Source organism: Halichoerus grypus, chromosome 2 (genome assembly GCF_964656455.1).
Source record: "Halichoerus grypus chromosome 2, mHalGry1.hap1.1, whole genome shotgun sequence".
Lineage (NCBI taxonomy): Eukaryota > Metazoa > Chordata > Mammalia > Carnivora > Phocidae > Halichoerus > Halichoerus grypus.
Window position 1 is genome coordinate 100,895,241 of NC_135713.1, and position 19,613 is coordinate 100,914,853.

Sequence of the window (19,613 nt, forward strand, 5' to 3'; positions counted from 1 at the left end):
CTGTTCCTGGCCACTGGTAAATGTTTGTGATCAACCTCCTTTGGCAGCCTTCCCGGCATGCGGTCTGAGTCAACTATCAGGAATCCCAACATCCTCTCCCTTTCAACTGACACAAGCTCTGTGTCCTTTGGAGTTCACCAAACTCCACCTTGGATGGAAATTTCACTTTGGGGAAACTTGGCTGAAGCTATGCTTTCTGATTGCTAAGATCTGCTCCAGGCAGAGTGTCAGCACTTGACCTTGGCCTGTGGCTGCTGGATCTCTGAAAAAGTTCATGTTGAGTTTCCTCCACCAGCCCCTGGGTTGACTAATGGCCCAGGCACAGCAGTGGCAGTATGTCATCCTCTGGCCCCAGTCCTGACCTAAAGATGGGCATATGACCCAGGCCAGGCATGGTAGGGATGGCTATATTCATCAAACATTCTAAATTCTCCCTCATATTCCTAGTCACCTTGCAGTTAGGCAGGGCCATTGGGCTAGCTCTGACCAAAGAGGAAGTATTATTGGTCACTTCTGAGCTGAAGCAGTGAAAAACCCATGGCTAATTCTCTAGTTTTCTCCTTCTGCTGCAGCAAAAAAGGAAATCTTAAGTTCCAGATGGTGCAGCTACAAGATGGGGGAATGTCCAACATCCTGGGAGCCTGAGGATCAATGACACACATCAGACATGTAATGTGAGCAGGAACTTGGGTGTTGAGCCTCAGAGTTGAGATCGACTATTACCACAGCATAACCAGCCCATGCTGCTGCCTGATGGACCAGCCTAGAGCTCCCAGGAAAGGTCTTGCCTCTCTCTTTCTCTAGCACTGCAAGCGCATTTTGAGACGTCTTAAGCTTGCAACTTCCAACTGCCGTCTTGCCATCATGAAGACAGGGCCTATCTGAAAAGGAAGCCACCCAGAGGCAAGCAGAGCCACGAGATGAAGAAAAAAAATCTTGTCGACCTCATTTGAATTCTTGGATACATTTGGGCACAAAGGCTGCTTGACTCTTTGACTCTCTCAGCAATGTGAGAAAGACATTTCCCTTTTTGCTTAAACTAATTTGAATTGTGTTTCTGTCCTTTGCAGTGGCAAGAGTCCTTCCAACCCCTTTCTTCTGACTGACTCATATGGCAACAGGGAATTATCCTTCCCATAGAAAGCAAGACTCCTGGATATCAGAGTGGGGCTCTCAACACAATTTGCTGCCTTTAGAGAGTATTATAATTCTCCTGTATTCTATATGCATGTCCCCTGTTGAAGTATAATTACATCCCTCTTTCCCATTTCCTGAGAAGGAAAGGTGTGTTAATAGTCGGGAGCAGGGAGACAACATCATCATCAAATCACTAAAGGGAAGAATTCACCAGTGATCAAAAATGAAACAAAGGGAAAGTCAATATTGATGATCTCAACTTACAAAAATGATGGACAGAAGATGGAGTTGCATTTATTCTACTATAATATTTTCTCTAGGCATTGTTTTGCCTTCACATGTTTCCTGATAGTTGGGGCCTTTGGGAAAGTGACTAGAGGTTTTGAGGTTTTCCCCCAGTAGAAATGATGAATGTGCATAGACCCACACACAGTCTTTCTTTTGTTCCCCGTAGGAGCCAGGAAGGAGGCATGTAGGAGGTGACTGTTAGGAGGAGGTTACACTCTGTGGCCATGGATTGCACTGAGCTAGCAGGTCCACTGAAGGGTCAAACCAACAGAACTGACTTCTGCTCCATGTTTTGACCAACGGTGTCAAATCCTGACCAGCTGCCTAGGCTGGGCTGAACCATATTTTGAGGTGATCTGAGCTGACCCCCAACCCCCACAGTCCAAACACAGGATTCCTCAGAAAGCATCCTGAATTGACCAAATGGAAACTTCTAACTTAGAAATGGCCAGTGGCCTAGAGGCGGCAAAGTCAGCATTGCTTCAACCTTGACCACAGCTGTGAGTCAGTGGGTAAAACTGAGTCTTCACCAAGTTTCCTTCTGGTACTCAGTTGGGAATTCAAGATTTAGAGGAGAGATGGTATTTTAGTGAGTGCAAGAAGTCAGGTTCAAGTTTTCAAAAAACTCATTGTTACCTTACAGCTTTTACTTAGCAAGGAAACATATGTGGAAATTCCTGTGTATATGTGTGTATTACTGACCCAGAAATTATCATTAGAAGATTGGGAAACTTGTTTTCTTAGTCTTGATGGGCCTCTGATGGAGAGTCTTCAGGCCCTTTTCCCCACAGCTGACCAAAGCCAGAATATGTGAACATATATTTCAAGAGGATCTATTTAACCATTGTAACTATTACCATCTTGGGATCATGTCTAAATAGTACCTGACTTGGATGAAAAGGAGTCAGATGCTATTGACAGTATTTTATGAAATTATACTTCTCATTTCTCTTGATAATTATAATGTTAACAACATAACACATTTATCTGTTGCCAAGTGCAATCTTTTACTTAGAGAATTTAGAATTTCATATGTGAAGGGATTATCTAGCCTACATGCTCAGATCTTCTCTGCAACATTCCCCACTTCACCCTGGCATGCCACTGCTTCTAGAAGCAATCTGTAGTAAGCATTGCTGGAGCCCTCTCACATCAGCCTGGCCCACCTCGGATTTTAGCCGGGGCCCAGACCAGACTCTCTTTCGGTTGATGGTGTCTCACCTCTGCTGGGTGCCCCACAGATTTCCACATCTGCTCATGACCTTCTCCCAGGCCACCTACCGTGCCAGTGCAGCCCAGAAGAAGAGTGCTTCAGCCTTGGGGGCAACCCTCAAACAAGGGGGCCCTGGGTCACTCTCACTGCCTGCCCTCCTCCAGGTGAATGACTGGGATGGGTGCTTTCTGCTCAATTCTCAGAGCTCTCTGGATAATGCTCTCTTCTATTGACTCCTCTTTCTTTCCTACCTCACTCCTCCAATCCATTCTCTCTTTTCTGTTACGTGGGGTCATCTCCCGAAGAAATGGCTTGCATTCAAGCCCTTATCTCAGGCTCTAATTATGAGGGAAAACAAACTAAATTATAGTCTATTCCATTGTAATGGGTAAGAATATGGGCTTTAGAAATACACTGCCTGACCCAGCTATGTGACCCTGGGCGAGTTTCTTAACCTCTATGCCTTAGTTTTTTTATCTGTAAAATCGGGATAATAATATCACCTATATCCTCTGATGATTTTGAATATCAAATATTTTAAAAGCACTTAAAGGAGTGTCCAGCTCATCATAAGTGTTCTATGAGCATTGTCTCCTACGTAGGTTTGTGGGCACATAAATAGCAGCCATGGTTTAAGGGCTTTTCCCTAGTATGAGGTGGATCTGTCACCCTGTAAATTTCATCCTTCAGGCAACAATGGCCAAGAGCTTCAGGTCACAGCAGCTCAGTTGGTTAGAAATGAGGGGGATGGGAAAGTGAGTTGAGTTTACTAGAGATTCCTAGATCACTTGTAAGTCATTTCTCTGGGCTTGCTTTTTCCTAGGCTCTCAGGCCATTAAAAACAAGCAAACAAAATTCTACAGCAATGAGACAAATAGATTATTTTAGTAAGTCTAAAAGTGAATGGCAGTTATTACAAAAATTCTAATGAAAGTGCTATTTAATGCAATAATTTTCAATAACTTTGAATTCTTTTCTTTTTAAAAGCAGGATCATAAATATCAGAATACAACATCTAGCCATCTGACAATCTGAGTTTGTTACTGCAAATGTTCTACTGAGAACGCCCTGCCTCCCTTTGATACAGGGCCTAACGCCACGTTTAGAGTTAATGTGCAAGTATAGAGAGTAAGTTTCAAGGAAGTGATAAAAATCAAAGATTGAGAGATTACAGTGGAGATTTGTGGGTCACCAACTAGCAGATTGTGTGTGACAAGGAATACAGGGAAAAAGACTGATTGTAATTGCAGGCTCCTCCTAGCCCTTTCCTCTTCTACTCCTCTGCAAACATATCCTCTCTGTTTCCAAAGCCTCTTCACTCCAAGTGTGGTCAGCATCCGCTACCCCAGCGAGCTCAGTCGACTGCAGTCCTGAGGGAGGGTGCTCAAGCACAACGTGGGAGTATATGTGATCTATAGAAAACCCCTCGGCATCCAGAGAGCTTTTCCCCTTTAGAGTTGTTACATTACAAAGGTACTGCTGTTAATCAAAATACTTTTAGATTTTCATTAAAACCAGAAGCATATTCTTTTGACTATCATCACAGAAGGGAAGTCTTTATCTTTTGGGGAAAGGCTTACTTGTGTAGATCATCAAAGTCAAGTCTTGTAAAAAGAAATTATCAGCTGAGTAAGAACATTTTTGGTCAAACAGTCACTAAAATAGATTTTCTGATGTGGCTCTAGAGCAAAGTGACCATCCATCCTGGTTGCCCAAGGCTGGGTATTTGCTGGTTATCCCAACCCAATTATTAATAGTACCCACTGTCACTCTCAAAGTGCCCCAGTGTGTGTGATAAATTGTGATATCCTGTCCTGAAGGCAATTCCAAAAAAAGTCACAAATGTGTAAGCAGTGTCAAGATTTCAGGATTGAGTGCCCAACTTCCTAATATGACTACTTTTAAGAACACATTGATATAAATGTGCAAGTTCTGATGTGGTGGCTTTAAAAACAAACACAGAAACAAATAAATCCGTCTGTACATTTTTCTTGGCTTTTCTGGATAAAATCATGAGCGTGCAGATAGCAGGCAAACAGAGGTGAGGTGTGACGGTGATTGGCAACAAGCCTCCCCCCCTTTCACACACCGTCAGGATGAGTTTGTATGACTCCCCCCCCACCTCCCACCTCCCCCCCCCCCACCGTGGATGGTCCTTGATATTATTTCCTGTAACTAGAATTTATCTCAGTAATAATGTTAGGAGAAAATGAAGGAGCTCATTAGCGTAATGTCCTGGGTCCTGCAGTCCCACAGGAATGGCCTTGAAGGTGTGAGTTTCTTTTTGGGGCCAGGATAAAACCAGAAGGAGTGGGCTGATCCATGACACCATAACGCAGGAGCCGTGAGAAGCATCGCTCTAATGCAGGCAGCTTATCCCCATGCATTGCCAACAACTTAATTCCATACCTGCTCTATCTCCCTCCCATTTTGGGGAGGGATACTGGCATCCTTTCATAAACATGACCTTAGTCATTATCCTAATACGCTTTCCCGTAAGCTGGAGAAGGCAAAAATACCTCATGGGGACTTGTGATTATTGCTGTAACATCATAAAATTCCATTAGAAACATGAAGACATAATACTGACACTTCAGACTATTTTGGGCTAAGGAATGTAAATAGACAGTGTTTCAAATGGAAACATCCCCAACCTTCTGATATCAAAAATAACAACTTTACAACAGGCTATATATCTAAGGGTTCTGGCAAGAAAGAATTTCAGAGTGGGATCACGAACCGTAGTGATGAAATACAGGGTCAAAATAACAGTTTCAACTATTTTGGGAAGCCTTTTCTCCCAAGGAGGTCAACATAATGAAGACGTTTGATCATTCTTCCCAAGCCAGCTTTCTTTGAGAAGAAGGTAGTGTAGGCAGGACTGGGTCAGAGGAGGGGTGGGAAGATCAACAATTAATTGATGAGCAAATATTTATTGAGTGACTATTGTGTGCAGGACATAGCGCAGTGGTTAAGGACATAGGCATTAGATCTGCCTTAGCTCCGGTGACTTGCCTTACCTCTCTCTGTCCCTGCTCTCCAACCCAAAGTGGGGCTAATGACAGGACCTGCCTCGCAAGTTTGTTGTGAAAATAAACAGCTTCAGGCATTTGTAAATTATAAGTAATCATTTATAAAGTAAAGTAATCATTTATAAAGTAAGTGGCACTGAGCAAGCCCTCAAACATTATATTTAGGGGAAATAAAATATCTGTAGACAAAAATACACGTGCCGAAAGAAGGCAGCATGTAATCAGTATGCAATGGCAACCGCAGTGAATTAAGAGTGGGCAGATCTCTGTGAATTAGCGTCGAGGGATCCCTCCTGGAGGAAGTGGGGTCTCACCATAGTCCAGACGTTCGGGCAGAGAGGAGGTCATCGGGCGCACCTCGCAAGGTGCAGTCGCCGCTCGCACCCTGTGCCACCATGTGCCACCATGTGCCGGGGAAGAGACGCAATAAATAGGTCATTCTGGCTGGACTGGAGGTTTCCTGCAGGGGAGACACGAGAGGACAAGTGGTAGATGTGGTTTGGGGTTAGTTTGGGAGAATCTTGGATTTTAGCCAAAAACGCTTTTTGGACAAGCTCTTGCCTTGGTGCAACTGATGCCGTTGGAAGCATCATCGGGCAGGGCTGGCTTGCCTGCCTGGAGAAAGACGACCTGTAGTTTGGGGATTGGCTGCCCTGAGGCTTTTGCAATGCAAGAGGTCAGGCGTGAGGGCCTGGAATGGGGGAAGGTGGCTGAAAAAATAAGTCCGTGGATTCAGCCAGACGGGAAAGGCTTCTGCTTAACTTGTGCTAACTGACCCCAAGGTTCTGGCGGTGCTCGGGGCAGGCCAAAAGTCACAGTCCAGCCTAGGTTGCTAGAAAGGAGAGGTCTTAATAAAATGACTGGTGCTTGGATTTTCTTTTTGTGTTGGACAAGAACATCCTCAGAGTAACCATTCTCATTCATCATAAAACAATGTCAGGTATCATTCAGAAGTAATACAAAACAAGTTCTCTGAGATCCCTAAGGATCTCACCATCAGGGTAGGGGAAGAGAGAGGAGGTGTTTGGAGAGAGGCATTTGTTCAGAAGAAGGCCAGATACATGGCTTCTGTTTGTTCCAGAATTGAGTGAGTAATGTGAATAAAGTGTGCTCCTGAAGGTCACAGGAGATTCCTACAGCCACAGTAGTTATAGAGGCTGATCTGATGATTTGTTATAAACCAAGATACTTCTAATTTTAGAGAGGAAAAAAAAAACCATCTTGCATTTGGTTAGAGTGGAGAGCAAATTAGAAAAATGAAGTAAAACTCAACAATGTCACTCATCATGCTCTTATGAAGAATTCCATCTGGCTCATAGACTTGAATGAGCAAAGAGATTTAACAGTAATAGCTAACATTTACTGAACACTGATTTGTGTCGGGTACTATGCAACACCATTTACTGAACACTGATTTGTGTCGGGTACTATGCAACACCATTTACATATCAGTTCATTAATCCTCCCAAACTTTATTGAAGACGTCCACTATTATTTTTTTAAAGATTTATTTATTTATTTGAGAGAGAGAGAGCGAGCATGCGCATGTGAGTGGGGGAGGGCCAGTGGGAGAGGGAGAGAGAATCCCAAGCAGGCTCCAATCTGAGTGCGGAGCCTGACACAGGGCTCAATGTCTCGACCCTGAGATCACGACCCGAGCTGAAACCAAGAGTCAGACACTCAACCGACTGAGCCACCCAGGTGCCCCTAAGTCCACTATTATTGTATTCATTTTACAAATGGGGAAAGGGATGCTTGGAAAGAGTCTATTTCGTTCTCCAAAAGATTTGCTTTGCTGTCGCATTGATTAGACTCTGACCTGTCATGTCCTCGTTTTTGTCACCATCTCCACCACTCTTTTGAGACCAATAACCTTATGTTTGGGCAGTTTCAACTGCGGGGACCCTTAAGCTCTAGCTGAGGCGGATTCGTGGATTCACTTTTGGCGGTGTCACCCCCCATACCTGTCCTGGATTCGGAGCTACATGTGTCGTGTGAGCACTTCTAACTGCCACGACCACCAGCCTCACCCTGCAGTGCTCCCAGGCCTGGTCACCCCTCTGCCAGGGACACCCGTGTGCTGGTCAGGACACTGAGTGGGGGACGTGGCTGAGGCATTTGGGGTCTGCTTGGGTTGTGTGCTTCGTCAGCCCCTTGATTGTTGTTGAAAAGGCTGGAAGCTCATTGTATTTCAGTCACTTGGAGCTCTTCAGTTTATTAGCTGTGTGATCCAGGTAAGGTATTCAATTCTGCCACCATCAGTTTCCCCCCTTTAACGTGAGGATGAAGATAGGACCTCCCCCTTAGCGTTGTGTGGTTAAGTAACTGTAGAGCACTCAGATTGATGCTTGGCAGGGTAAGTGCTCAGTCAGTGTTTGTTTATTATTATTTCCCGAGCTTCTCAAGTGTTCACTGGGGATATTGGGTGGGTGCAGACACTAGAACCAAATCATGACTTAGGAATTGTAAATAATTATATGTAAGAAGAAGTTGTAACATGGTTACAGAACAAGACTGACAAGTAACTATTTTACAAGTAATGTACATTGGGTTGTAACTGAAGTTTCTTTATTAGTTAGGAAGTAGAACAAAAGGGAGGACAGACAGCGTTGCAAGGAGAGCCCAGCACCTTTGATTTGCATGTGAAGGTTGTCATAAGTGCTGATCAAAGTGAAGTCTCTTGCCTTGGTACTTTTAAAAAGGCGAACTCCTAGATCCTCCTGATTCAGAAGCCATGGGAATTTCTTTCTTCTCTCTCTCTGTCTCTCTCTCTGTCTGTCTGTCTCTTTCTCTCTCTTTTAAACAAGTATCTTAGCTGATTGTTAGGCACTTGAAAGTTTGGTTACCATTCATCCAAGGATTAAGAAACGGCATCTCACCGGGATCAAAGTAGACATACAGCCGGGCAAAAGCAAGCCTGAGCCTTGAAGTTTGACAAACGATCCCAATTCCTAGGCCTTTAGGACATCAATTGACTAGAGAGATAATAACAAACTGGCCCCGTGGGACATTTATTGAGTAAAGAGCATTGATCATCTTATGATCCAGCCTTGCCTGATACCAGCTCTGTAGGACACCCAGTGATCAAGGGACGTGGGGCTTAATAATAGCCGAGTAACAATGGCCTAATCTCTCGAAACTCATCCCCTTAATAACAGGAATTACAAGCAACAGCAACAACAACACTGCCATCCACATTACTAGAGGCCAAATAAAACCCTGAAACATGAGCTTTGGGGACAAAAAGAAGACGGAAGCTTGGTAAATGACTTAGTAAAATGGTACAAGGTCAAAACTAAGGGTCCACAGCAGAAGAACTAAATCAAGTCAATTCACCTATACGACTCTGGAAAGGCATCAAAATTGCAGACACCAAGTATTATAAAAAATGGGAAAAGATTGGGTGGGGGATACTAAAAAAAGATGAGGGGGCTAATAACAAATTATTAGCAAAACAAACCTGTTTTTAAATAGATACATTAACCAGGAAGCTTGACTCCCTCTCACACACACGCACACACACATGCACACGCACACTCACACACACACACGCGCACGCATAGTTCCTTCCTCCTGCCCTCTCAGCTCACAGGAACCATAAGCCATTTGGCCTTCTTTTCAGGACCCCCCTGGATTCCAAATTACTACCCTACCCACTCTTCCAGGAAACTACTGAAGGATGTCCTGACCAAATAGGGTATAAACTAAGAAAGAGGAAGACAAGGATTTTAGGAAACAAGAGATCCACACAGGAAGGAGATGAAGGGAATTCCCTGGATGATGGCACGGGGAAGTCCCTGAACAACAGCTGTGCAGCAAGAATAGAGAATGAGCAGCGCAAAGGGGAGCAGGAAGACAGAAGACTCTGGGAGGAATGTCTCCAGAGAGAGATATCAAAACTTGCAGTTATCTGATGGGTTTGATGATATGAAAAACTGTATTGAAAGCCATGGTACATAGCTATAGGAACACATGGAAAATTTTGCCCTTGATTAAAAACAACAATGAAGCAAATAAAAAATTAGGTAATAATTAACTTCAGGAAAAACAAAAAGTTATACAGCATAGGGAATGTAAATAGCGTACCTTTGTTGGCTTAGAAGTGGATAGTCATCAAAAAAATGAGAACACTGAATATGAATTTAAAAATTATTACAATTATATCAAAGGAATATGAGAGTGAAAATGCTCATCTACCACAGTAAGAATTAAATAGATTTGCCACAATTAAAAACCAAGAGATAGAAGTATATGAATATTATTTAGAACTGTAGGGGTAAACATCCAAAGACATAGCCTCAGAGAGTTAAAAGTAGATGCTTTTGGACAATAAGGAGTGTGTGTGTGTGTGTATGTGTGTTAGGAATCTGCTGCCTTTGTCTAAGACTCTAAACTTTTATTATAAACTTTCTTGAAGCAGAATACTGTAATATTATAGGTACTGATTGTGGAGAAAAACTGTCAAAGGTCAGATTTTAATGCCACTACTAAATAGCATTGTGCCCAAGAGGAAGTTACTTATGACCCATGTGCCTCAGTTTTAACATCAGTACAACGGGGATGATGTGACTCAGGGGGGCTAAAATGAAATGTAGAATACCTGGTACGATTTTGGCGTTCAACACATCCTATCCATTATCATTTCACTTTTTAACTTACATTCATGTATTACTTTGATAAGTAAAAAAAAAAATTTTAGAAGCAGGTAAGACAGATTTCTGACAGGGGAGTTTGGGGGAGGCTTCTATCCACCCCACCGGGGAAGCTGCATCCTGGTTCATGATGCCAGAAAAGGAGGGTAGCTGGGCTGTGGTTCCTGGGGGCTGACAGGGAGGGAAGAAGGCACTCCGTGTGTGTGTGCATGTGCATGTGCATGTATGTGCGTATGCGTGTGTGTATGTGCGCACATGTCTTGTGAGCGTGTGTGTGCTTGAGAGAGAATGAAGCTTCCTGGTTAATGTACCTGCTTAAAAATAGGTTTGTTTCACTAATATTTTGTCATTAGCCTTCTTTTCCTAAGTCTTCACAAGTGTAGAAACATTCCCCCCCTCGAAGGTAGGAAGGAGAACAGTCTGGCAATTTCTGATGAATTAGCTCAGGACTGGCACAGTCCTGCTGCTTGCTTGTGGTGGGCGTGTGCAGTTCGCAGGCCTGGGACAGGGGGCTTTCCTGCTGCGCTGTCTCTCCACTTGTCTAGCTGGGGAAAATGACAAGTGAAGATTGGAGGTAGGCTGAGCTCAGGATTGTTTTCCTGACTGCTGCTCAATCAAAACAGCTAATTGGTACCCTTTGCATCTCACTCTAGGTGCAATTGGCTGAAAATCAACCATAACAGCTGATACAGCTGGAACTTGATTCTGTTTCTCCGAGCGAGGTCTGTCTGCGGGGCTCTTATTAGGAGCAAATAGCGTCTGCTGACTCACTGTGCTCTGAAGTTTTCAGGCCAGCACCCCCCTAGAGGCTGTCCTCCTGGAGACCTGTTACACTGCAGGTCTCTGGGGTACAGCTTCCCTTACTCCCCCCTGCAAGGAGGTTCATTGATGTTCATGACATGCCTCCCTTTCACAAAACTCTTCCCAGTACTGACCACTGGAACAGAGATAACTTCTCACTTCTTCCTGCCCAGGCTTGGAACTGTGGTCACTCCTCCCTCCCTCCTCACCCCAGCTCCTCAGCCCGGTTCTTCGCTCTTCATGCACTTACCCTTGACCTAAATGGGTACATTCTTTTTTTTTTTTTTAATTATTCAGCATTTAATGTTTAGGTTACACACGTCCTATCTTGTCCATGTCTTAGATTGTGAATGCCCAAGGGTCGAGGACTGTGTCTCTTTGCAATGACCTCGTCTCCGTAGGTACGTGCTTCTTATTTCTATAGCTGCTTTTGTACGTGGGGAGAAGTGAAACATTTTGAAGCTCAAAGAGCTTTTAGGAGAGGAAGAGAAAATCCCTGGCTTCAGGATAAGAGAACAGGAAGACCAAGTTCAGGGACCAAGAGGCATTTTGCAGTTCTCTTTGCAGCGTGCCATGCGTGCTGTGAGAATCTCGTTAAGTAAGGAGTCAGGCCAGAGCTGCCCAACTCCTAGGGAGGATGAGTCACGCTTGGCTGCTTGCTGGCCTTCAGCAAGTCACTTGTGCCATGGCCCTTCGGTGTCCTCATTGAAACATTCCAAGAATACTAGCAAGTTGTCGAGGCTGAGATCAGGTGGAGGAATGCTTCTGAGAGTCCCCGAGAACTGAGGGCTTAAACCTCAGTAGTTTCATTTTTGGCAAATGAGAGAGAGCGGAAAGCGGAGGGGATTAACTCTGAGGTTGTCAGAAGTGGGGTGGCATTTACGGCTTCAGCCAGGGAAGCTGGGACATCACGCCAGAGTGAGGCCTCCTCCTTTCTGCCCTAGAAATCCAGAGGCAGGGGTTCCGAACACACACACCATCACATGTCAAAGCCAACAGCAAACACTCCCTATAACTCCCCACTGTCGGGGCACAGGAAGCAGCCTTCTGATCCCAGCGGTATTGGCTTTGTATTGCTGCTGTAGCAAACAACAACACAAGTCAGTTAGCTCACAGTTCCGGAGGTCAGAAGCCCACGCAAGGGCTACGTCCAGGTAGAGCGGCATACCGTCAGGAAGTCCTGGGGGAGAACCCACCCCTTCCCTTGCCTTTTCCTGTAATAGAGACGTCCTGCCTCTTTGGTTTGTGACCCCTCCTGCCTACTTCTCAAACCTCTGCTTTGCCCTGTCTCCTCTCCTGAGTGTGGTTCTTCTGAACTCCCTCCCTCTTATGAGGACCCTTGTGATTACGTGGTTCTTCTGCCCCAAATCATCCGTGGGGTCACGGATCATCTCGGGATCCTTAAAGTAATCCCATTCATCAAGTCCCTTTTACCAAGGAAGGTAAATGGATTCAGAGGTCCTGGGGATGAGGGAGCGGACATCTCTGGTATCTCACCACGCCCCACAGTGAAGCTCATTCCCTTTGTTAAGGTATTTAACTCTCCAATTAATTAAGGAACTGGTCCCATGGCACACTGTGGCAAAGATGAGTTAATAACCCGCCCACATACAGAGGTCCTCAGGAATCCTGAACTCCGTTTATACATTGATAGAAAATTGTCAATATGGGACAATAATTGAGTCCATCTCTCCATAATTTGCATTTCTCTGGAAGAAACGGTTTGTGTCACTATCCGTATTCCATAGCTGACAGAGTTGTGGCTAAGACTTGAAACCAGCACGGTGTGGCCTCAGCACCTGCCGTGGTCAGCCACACTGTAGAACTTCTAGAGTCTCCCCACTCTTCTGAAGTGCCTGCGCTCCTCTCACCCTCACATCGCTAAGCTAGCCGCCTCCGGACAGGCATTTAAAGTGACCAAGTGCTTAAATGCATACACTCCCGAGTGAGTGTGAAACAAACAGGAATAAAGCACTGTAAACTGAATGCAGGAAAGCTGAAAGTGTAGGCCGCAGTTTTCACCCTGGCCAGAATGACCTGAGGAGATTTTTTAAAAAAATATTTTATTTATTTATTTGACAGAGAGAGAGAGACAGCGAGAGAGGGAACACAAGCAGGGGGAGCGGGAGAGGGAGAAGCAGGCTTCCTGCTGAGCAGGGAGCCCGATGTGGGGCTCGATCCCAGGACCCTGGGACCGTGACCTGAGCCGAAGGCAGATGCTTAACAACTGAGCCACCCAGGCACCCCGAGGATATTTTTTTTTTTTAAAGTACCAATGCTGGGATACAATTTTACACCAACCGAATCAGCATTTCTGGGGGTGGGCTCAAGCACTGGTAGTCTAAAAGTCTCCCCAGATGATTCTCCTGTGAATTCTTACGTGAATCACTAATGTGGAGCTTTGCTAATCAAAGTGTGGTCTAGACACCAGGGCATAAGCAACACCTAGAATCTCCACGGATGTCTCAGGCCTCACCTAGACTTTCTGAATCAAATCCTAAAGATTAACAGAGTCTTAGGTATTTTGTATTTAGGTTAAAGCTTCAAAAGCACTGGTGTGGACCAGTGGTTCTCAAACTTTGGTCAAGCATGAGAGTTACCTAGATGGCTTGTTATAACATTGATTGCTGGGTCCCATCCCCAGAATTGCTAATTTGATGTCTCAGTGGGGTTCAAGAATTTGATTCTCTTACAAGTTCCTGGGCAAACCGATTTTGAGAACCACTTGTGTAGGGTGACAGAGCATGAAAGAATTGTGAAGAAGCAGCGCTTCTTTCAGGCAAACCACACCATATTCCTGGCTTATCTATTCCACTGAGCTGGTTGATCCTCTGAGCAAATAAGTGGATTCACATACCCCAAACTCTTCAGGGTGACCCTAAAAATAGTTGCAAAGCCAGGCAGGGAGATTGTCCTGGGAGCAGGAATGTGCAGAATGAATCTTGGGCAGAATCTACTCACCTTCCCCTCTAAAGTCTCTCAGCGTCCCTCATTCTTTAGAAGGCTTTCTTGGAAGAAGAAAGCCAATGTCTTCTTTCTCCTGAAGCTATAGTGTGGGAATGAAGTCCACTTATATGTGCAATCACCTTAGCGTTTTAAGAAGTTCCTTCCTCCCTCCCTCCCTCCCTCCCTTCCTTCCTCTCTCTGTCTGCCCTACCTCTCTCTCTCTCCTCTCTTTTACTTTTTTTAAAATTTTATTTTATTGTGTTATGTTAGTCACCATACAGTACGTCATTAGTTTTTGATGTAGTGTTCCATGATTCATTGTTTGTGTATAACACCCAGTGCTCCATGAAATATGTGCCCTCCTTAATACCCACCACCAGGCTAAGCCATCCCCCCACCCGCCTCCCCTCTAAAACCCTCACTTTGTTTCTCGGAGTCCATAGTCTCTCATGGTTCATCTCCCCCTCTGATATGCCCTGCTTCGTTTTTCCCTTCCTTCTCCTAATGACCTCCATGCTATTCCTTATGTTCCACAAATAAGTGAAACCATACGAGAATTGACTTTCTCTGCTTGACTTATTTCACTTAGCATAATCTCCTCCAGTTCCAACCATGTTGATGCAAATGTTGGGTATTCATCCTTTCTGACGGCTGAGTAATATTCCATTGTATATATGGACCACATCTTTATCCATTCATCTGTTGAAGGGCATCTCGGCTGTTTCCACAGTTTGGCTATGAAAAAAACGTTCATCATCATTAGCCGTCAGGGAAATTCAAATCAAAACCACATTGAGATACCACCTTACACCAGTAAGAATGGCAAAAATTGATAAGGCAAGAAACAACAAATGTTGAAGAGGTGTGGAGAAAGGGGAACCCTCTTACACTGTTGGGAATGTAAGTTGGTACAGCCACTTTGGAAAATAGTGTGGAGTTTTCTCAAAAAATTAAAAAAGCTACCCTATGTCCCAGCAGTTGCACTACTGGGTATTTACCCCAAAGACACAGATGTAGTGAAAAGAAGGGCCATATGCACCCCAATGTTCATAGCAGCAATGTCCGCAATAGCTAAACTGTGGAAAGAGCCGAGATGCCCTTCAACAGACGAATGGATAAAGAAGATGTGGTTCATATATACAATGGAATATTACTCTTTTACTTTTTTTGCCTATCAGACAATCCTAGTTAAATGAGGATGGCTTACAATTAACTGCCACCTGTTGTCCTGAGGCAATTTCTTTGAACAATTCCCTGATCCAAACTTCCTCCCTGGGATAACAGCAGTGTGAGTCTTATTAACTTCCTTCTATGGATGCGGTGGCTAAGGCTAAGTTACCTGCCCAAAGTTACTTAGCAAGTTTGGTGCTCAGACCTGGTCACTACCCACAAATGCCCCTAGGCCTTTCCAACAAATAAGCCATCCATTCAGGCTCGCTTGCTCCAACGTCCTCCTGGGAGGAAATGCTAGTGAGGTAAGGGGAAGTGGACAAGCCTGGAATGTGACTGGCAGAAGTGGGCAAGGAGGAATGGGTTTCTGCATTCTTCCAGGCCGTTGCCCACAGCTGCACCCGGAGGCTGTCCGGCAGCCCTGTGGGCAAGGGTGTGGTGAAGGCTAAGGCGGAGGGAAAGTGAGTGGGGAAATCCAACAGTCAGAGGGCCTGAGGGGGGGCCCAGCCCTGTGCCTGCTTTACAGAAAGCCTACTAATAGGTGGGTAGCCCAAGGATTTCACCGCATCAGTCTTGTGTGTTTCCTTCATGCCTTCCTTGTTCCTCACAGCACTTACCTAACGCCGCCTTCTCAGGGTGGTTAGGAGGATAAAGGCTTCCTTCCAGCTGCACAGGTAAGTTAAATATAACACATTGGCCTATTTTTCCTTTCCTTTCCCCCTCTGGTTCGTTTTGTCTACATTCCTTCTCTCACCTGCCACCTGCGTCCTCGGATCCTCCCCTTAACAACGGCCTCCCTTCTCCCCTTGGCCTGATCGAGCCCTCTTGTAATGTTGCGTGGCCAAGACAACTTTTGATAAATGCTCCACTTCTGAGGGATGGAACTTCATCAGACTCTTCCTTTTTGGAGAGTCTTTACTACTCTGCAGAGATGTATTCTCTTTGTGATCCTTTCTTATCAACGTCTGACATTCCCTGGGCATTCTCTGCATGCCAGCCACTGAGCTAAGTTTATACAGTTTTTTTGCTTCCATTTAATTCTCCTAACACTGTATGGAACAGGTATTATTATTGTACCCATTTTATAGATGAAGAAATCAGAGAAGTCACAGAGAGGTTAAATGAGAGTTTTTAGTAAATGTGTTATATTCCAGAATGCTGTAGCTAATTCCCATTGGGGAGGTCCTAAGGGTAGGTTACTCCCAAACCCTCCTGTGGTCAACCCCCAAACAATGAGCTCCAGGTAGAGGGATGATAGAAGAGGAACTATTCTGAGTTATCTGTTGGCAAGGTGAATAGGTGATGGGTAAGGCCATACCATGTGTGGGCAAGGAGCACCAGACACAGTGCTCAAGACCTATCGTCAACCCCAGGTGCTTCTCATTATCCTTTAGTATTGGTCCCTTCATCTGTCAAATGCAATGGTTGAGCTGTATTATTTCCAAGAACGTGTCCAACTACGAAATGCTATAATTATACAATAGCTTTAGAAAAGCAGAAGTCCCATTTGACCTTAGACATCTGCTCCCCTTTTGTGTTTGTAAACATGGAGCCATGCCATCCTGTGGACTAGTGGACCAGTGGGGGATATGACCCCGAGTAGCTCAGAGGCTGTGGCTGACCATTCCCTGCCATGAGGGGAGGACTCAACAGCAGAAGGGAAAATGTGGCTGAAATGGTTTGCTAACACCCTGCTCAACAAAATCCTGATTTTTTTGTCCTGCACATAGGGATGCTTAAAGCTCTTATCTTTATGCTCCTTCTCTCTTTGCTGTGGGCCAAGCTGGGAAAACATGCTCTACGTCCAAAGCCTTGAAAGCTGCCCTCTAACCAGGGATTTATAAAGTGTGAGCTTGATCCAGTGGCCAAGTGCTATTCCCTATCTCCTGGAATCAGGGAACTTCTGGTAATGGAGGTAGTGTCAGAAAGAAGCTATGATGGGAGTATATGGAAAGAGAAGTCATAGAAAACATGGGTGTTTCTTCTCTACCCAAAACTTTACTCCAAGTAGCTGAGAAGCTCTCGAACCATGGGAGAATGACATATGCTAATGGGAACTATGAACTAAGTCTAAGTATCCTGAGTCACCATCTTTCCATCATTAGTTCAAAACCCTCTTTGGACAGAAACAAAGATGGCCAGATGGGGAGACTGAGGCTAAGGAAGGAGAAGGAAAAGTAACTTAGTTTGGAGATAACATGTGCATTTCCATCACTCATTTCTGAGCCTATGCACGCTCATTTGTGAAGTATAGATTGTGACACCTGTTCTTCCTACCTTGTCGTTATAGGGATGAACTGAAAGGATGAATATTAGACGCCGAGAGAATGAGAATGGTAGTGTCTTGGGGTTAGTGGCTTCCCAAAACAATAAACATCTATTGTAGTAGGTCAGGAATTTGGAGGAAGTTAAGCTGAGTGGCTCAGGTTTGGGAACTCTCATGAAGCTGCAGTCAGTATAGCTGCCAGGGCTGCGTCATCTAAAGGTTTGCCTGGGGCTTCATGATCTGCTGCTTCGATGATGTGCTCACATGGCTGTCAAGTTGATGCTGGCTTTTTTTTTTTTTTTTTGACAGGAGGCCTTAGTTCTTCACCGTATGGACCTCTCAGTAGGGTTGTTTGCTTGAATGTTCTCATGACATCCAGCAGACTTCCCTCATGCACACCTCCCCTTGGTTACATGGCTCAGCCCTATTCAGTATGGACGGGACCATATAGGACCATGAATACCAGGGGTCAAGAATCCATGGAGCTGTCTTGGGGGCCGTTTTGTAAGCTGGCTGTTGCAGTTGTCATCAGCTTTATTGTTCTAACTGAGAATATTGCTGTAAGTTGGAACCACTTCCAGCTTACGTGATGACTTTGGCTAACAGTCAGGCGTTCTCTCAGCCCAGCATCTCTTTCTGTTGTCTGAACTTATGACTCCAAAATGTAATTTTTTAAAGACTATTTGGGAGAGCAGGGGTGAGTAGGGAGGTAATGCAGATGATAGGAAAGAAAAGGCAAGGAGGTGTCATGGATACATAAAAAGAGCAATGAGTAAGAATTGGGTAAGTGGCTCAGAAAAGCTTCAGGAATGCTAAGCCAATGTTGTCTCAGTCAGCCTTCACTGTGCCTGTCTTTAGACAGAAGCAGTAACAGACTCAGCTTTAACCAACAGGTTCAAATTTCCACCCAGTAGACCTGTAATCAGTTTTGCCAATAAAAGGCAAATGCAAGTTTGACTTCCTATGCTGTGTCATGCTCAGACTCTGTAAGGGGTTGGCCATCATGGAAATGGTCAGCAAAAGTGGCCAGATCGAAAAATGTTAGGCTCAGCAAACTCCCTTCTCTTCTGTGCATTGCATTTTTCCCCCCATGGTGGTGAAATACAATCAAATCTTGACAGAATTTCTCAAAGGTTTTCTTTTACTTTTTGTGTCTCAGTCAAAATCTTAAAAAATAAAATGTCAGAAAAGAACATTTCTTATATGCAGAGGTATGTCTTTTATACTTAATAAATTCAATCTTACAGGTGTTTGTACAATACCAATGATGTGTCCCAGGACTTTGTGAGAGTGGGGAGGGCACAGTGAAGAGAGAATTAAAATCACTCTGTCTTCAAAAAACTTAACTGTCTGTATGGGGATAGAGGATTAAAGAAAAGAGCTGAGAGGGACTACAATGCCACAATGGCAGACACCATTGACTGGCTGATTCAGGAGCCATTCCAGTACTTTCTCCTTGCCCACCTTCCGCTATAGATGCAGAAGTAAGGTACTTGCTTTCCTGGCCTCGCTGGAAGTTAGGGGTGGTCACATAACCTATTCCTGGCCAAGGAGATATAAAGTCTGCTAGAAGCATTTGGGAAAGTTTCCTTTTCCTTATAAAAGGAACAGTTGTAAGAAGAGGGCTCGTTCCTTCCTCTCCTTCTTGTCCTGATTGTGGATATGATGGCTGAAACAGGGCAGTTACCGTGTGATCCTGAAGCAAGAAAGATGAGGCCCAAAAATCTCTATGCAGAGCGAAGCATGAAAGGAACCTCGGTCATGGATGGCATTGTTGTGCTACCAATTGCCTGCCTCTAGATTTCCAGTAATATTTATTGAAGCCACTTTTAGACGGCTTTTCTCTTGCTTGAAGATTATTCCTAACTGACATGGAAGATTGGTCATTAAGACCAAATGAGAGTATTAGAATGTCCATATACTGAAAGATCAGTGAGAAATGAATTCCCTGGGAGTGGAGAGGCAAGGGAGGGCTGGTTAGAGGAGTCAGAGTCAATGGGGAGTGCTTGGATAGATGGAAATGTAGCACATGGGTGAAGAGTGGCATTCGAGTGGATGCACCGAGAATCTGTTTATTGTTGCCACCAGATCTGTACCTCTAAAGACAA

At 44.6% G+C, this 19,613-nt stretch overlaps 1 long non-coding RNA gene across 1 annotated transcript in view; it reads left to right on the forward strand.

The window, feature by feature from the left end:
- The window catches only part of LOC118529873 (uncharacterized), an 88,701-nt gene extending 87,882 nt beyond the window's left edge, over positions 1-819 (forward strand). The window contains exon 3 of the long non-coding RNA XR_013445348.1: positions 573-819. This is a non-coding gene — a long non-coding RNA (uncharacterized LOC118529873). The remainder of the gene's footprint in view (positions 1-572) is intronic.
- Positions 820-19,613: the final 18,794 nt, after the last annotated feature.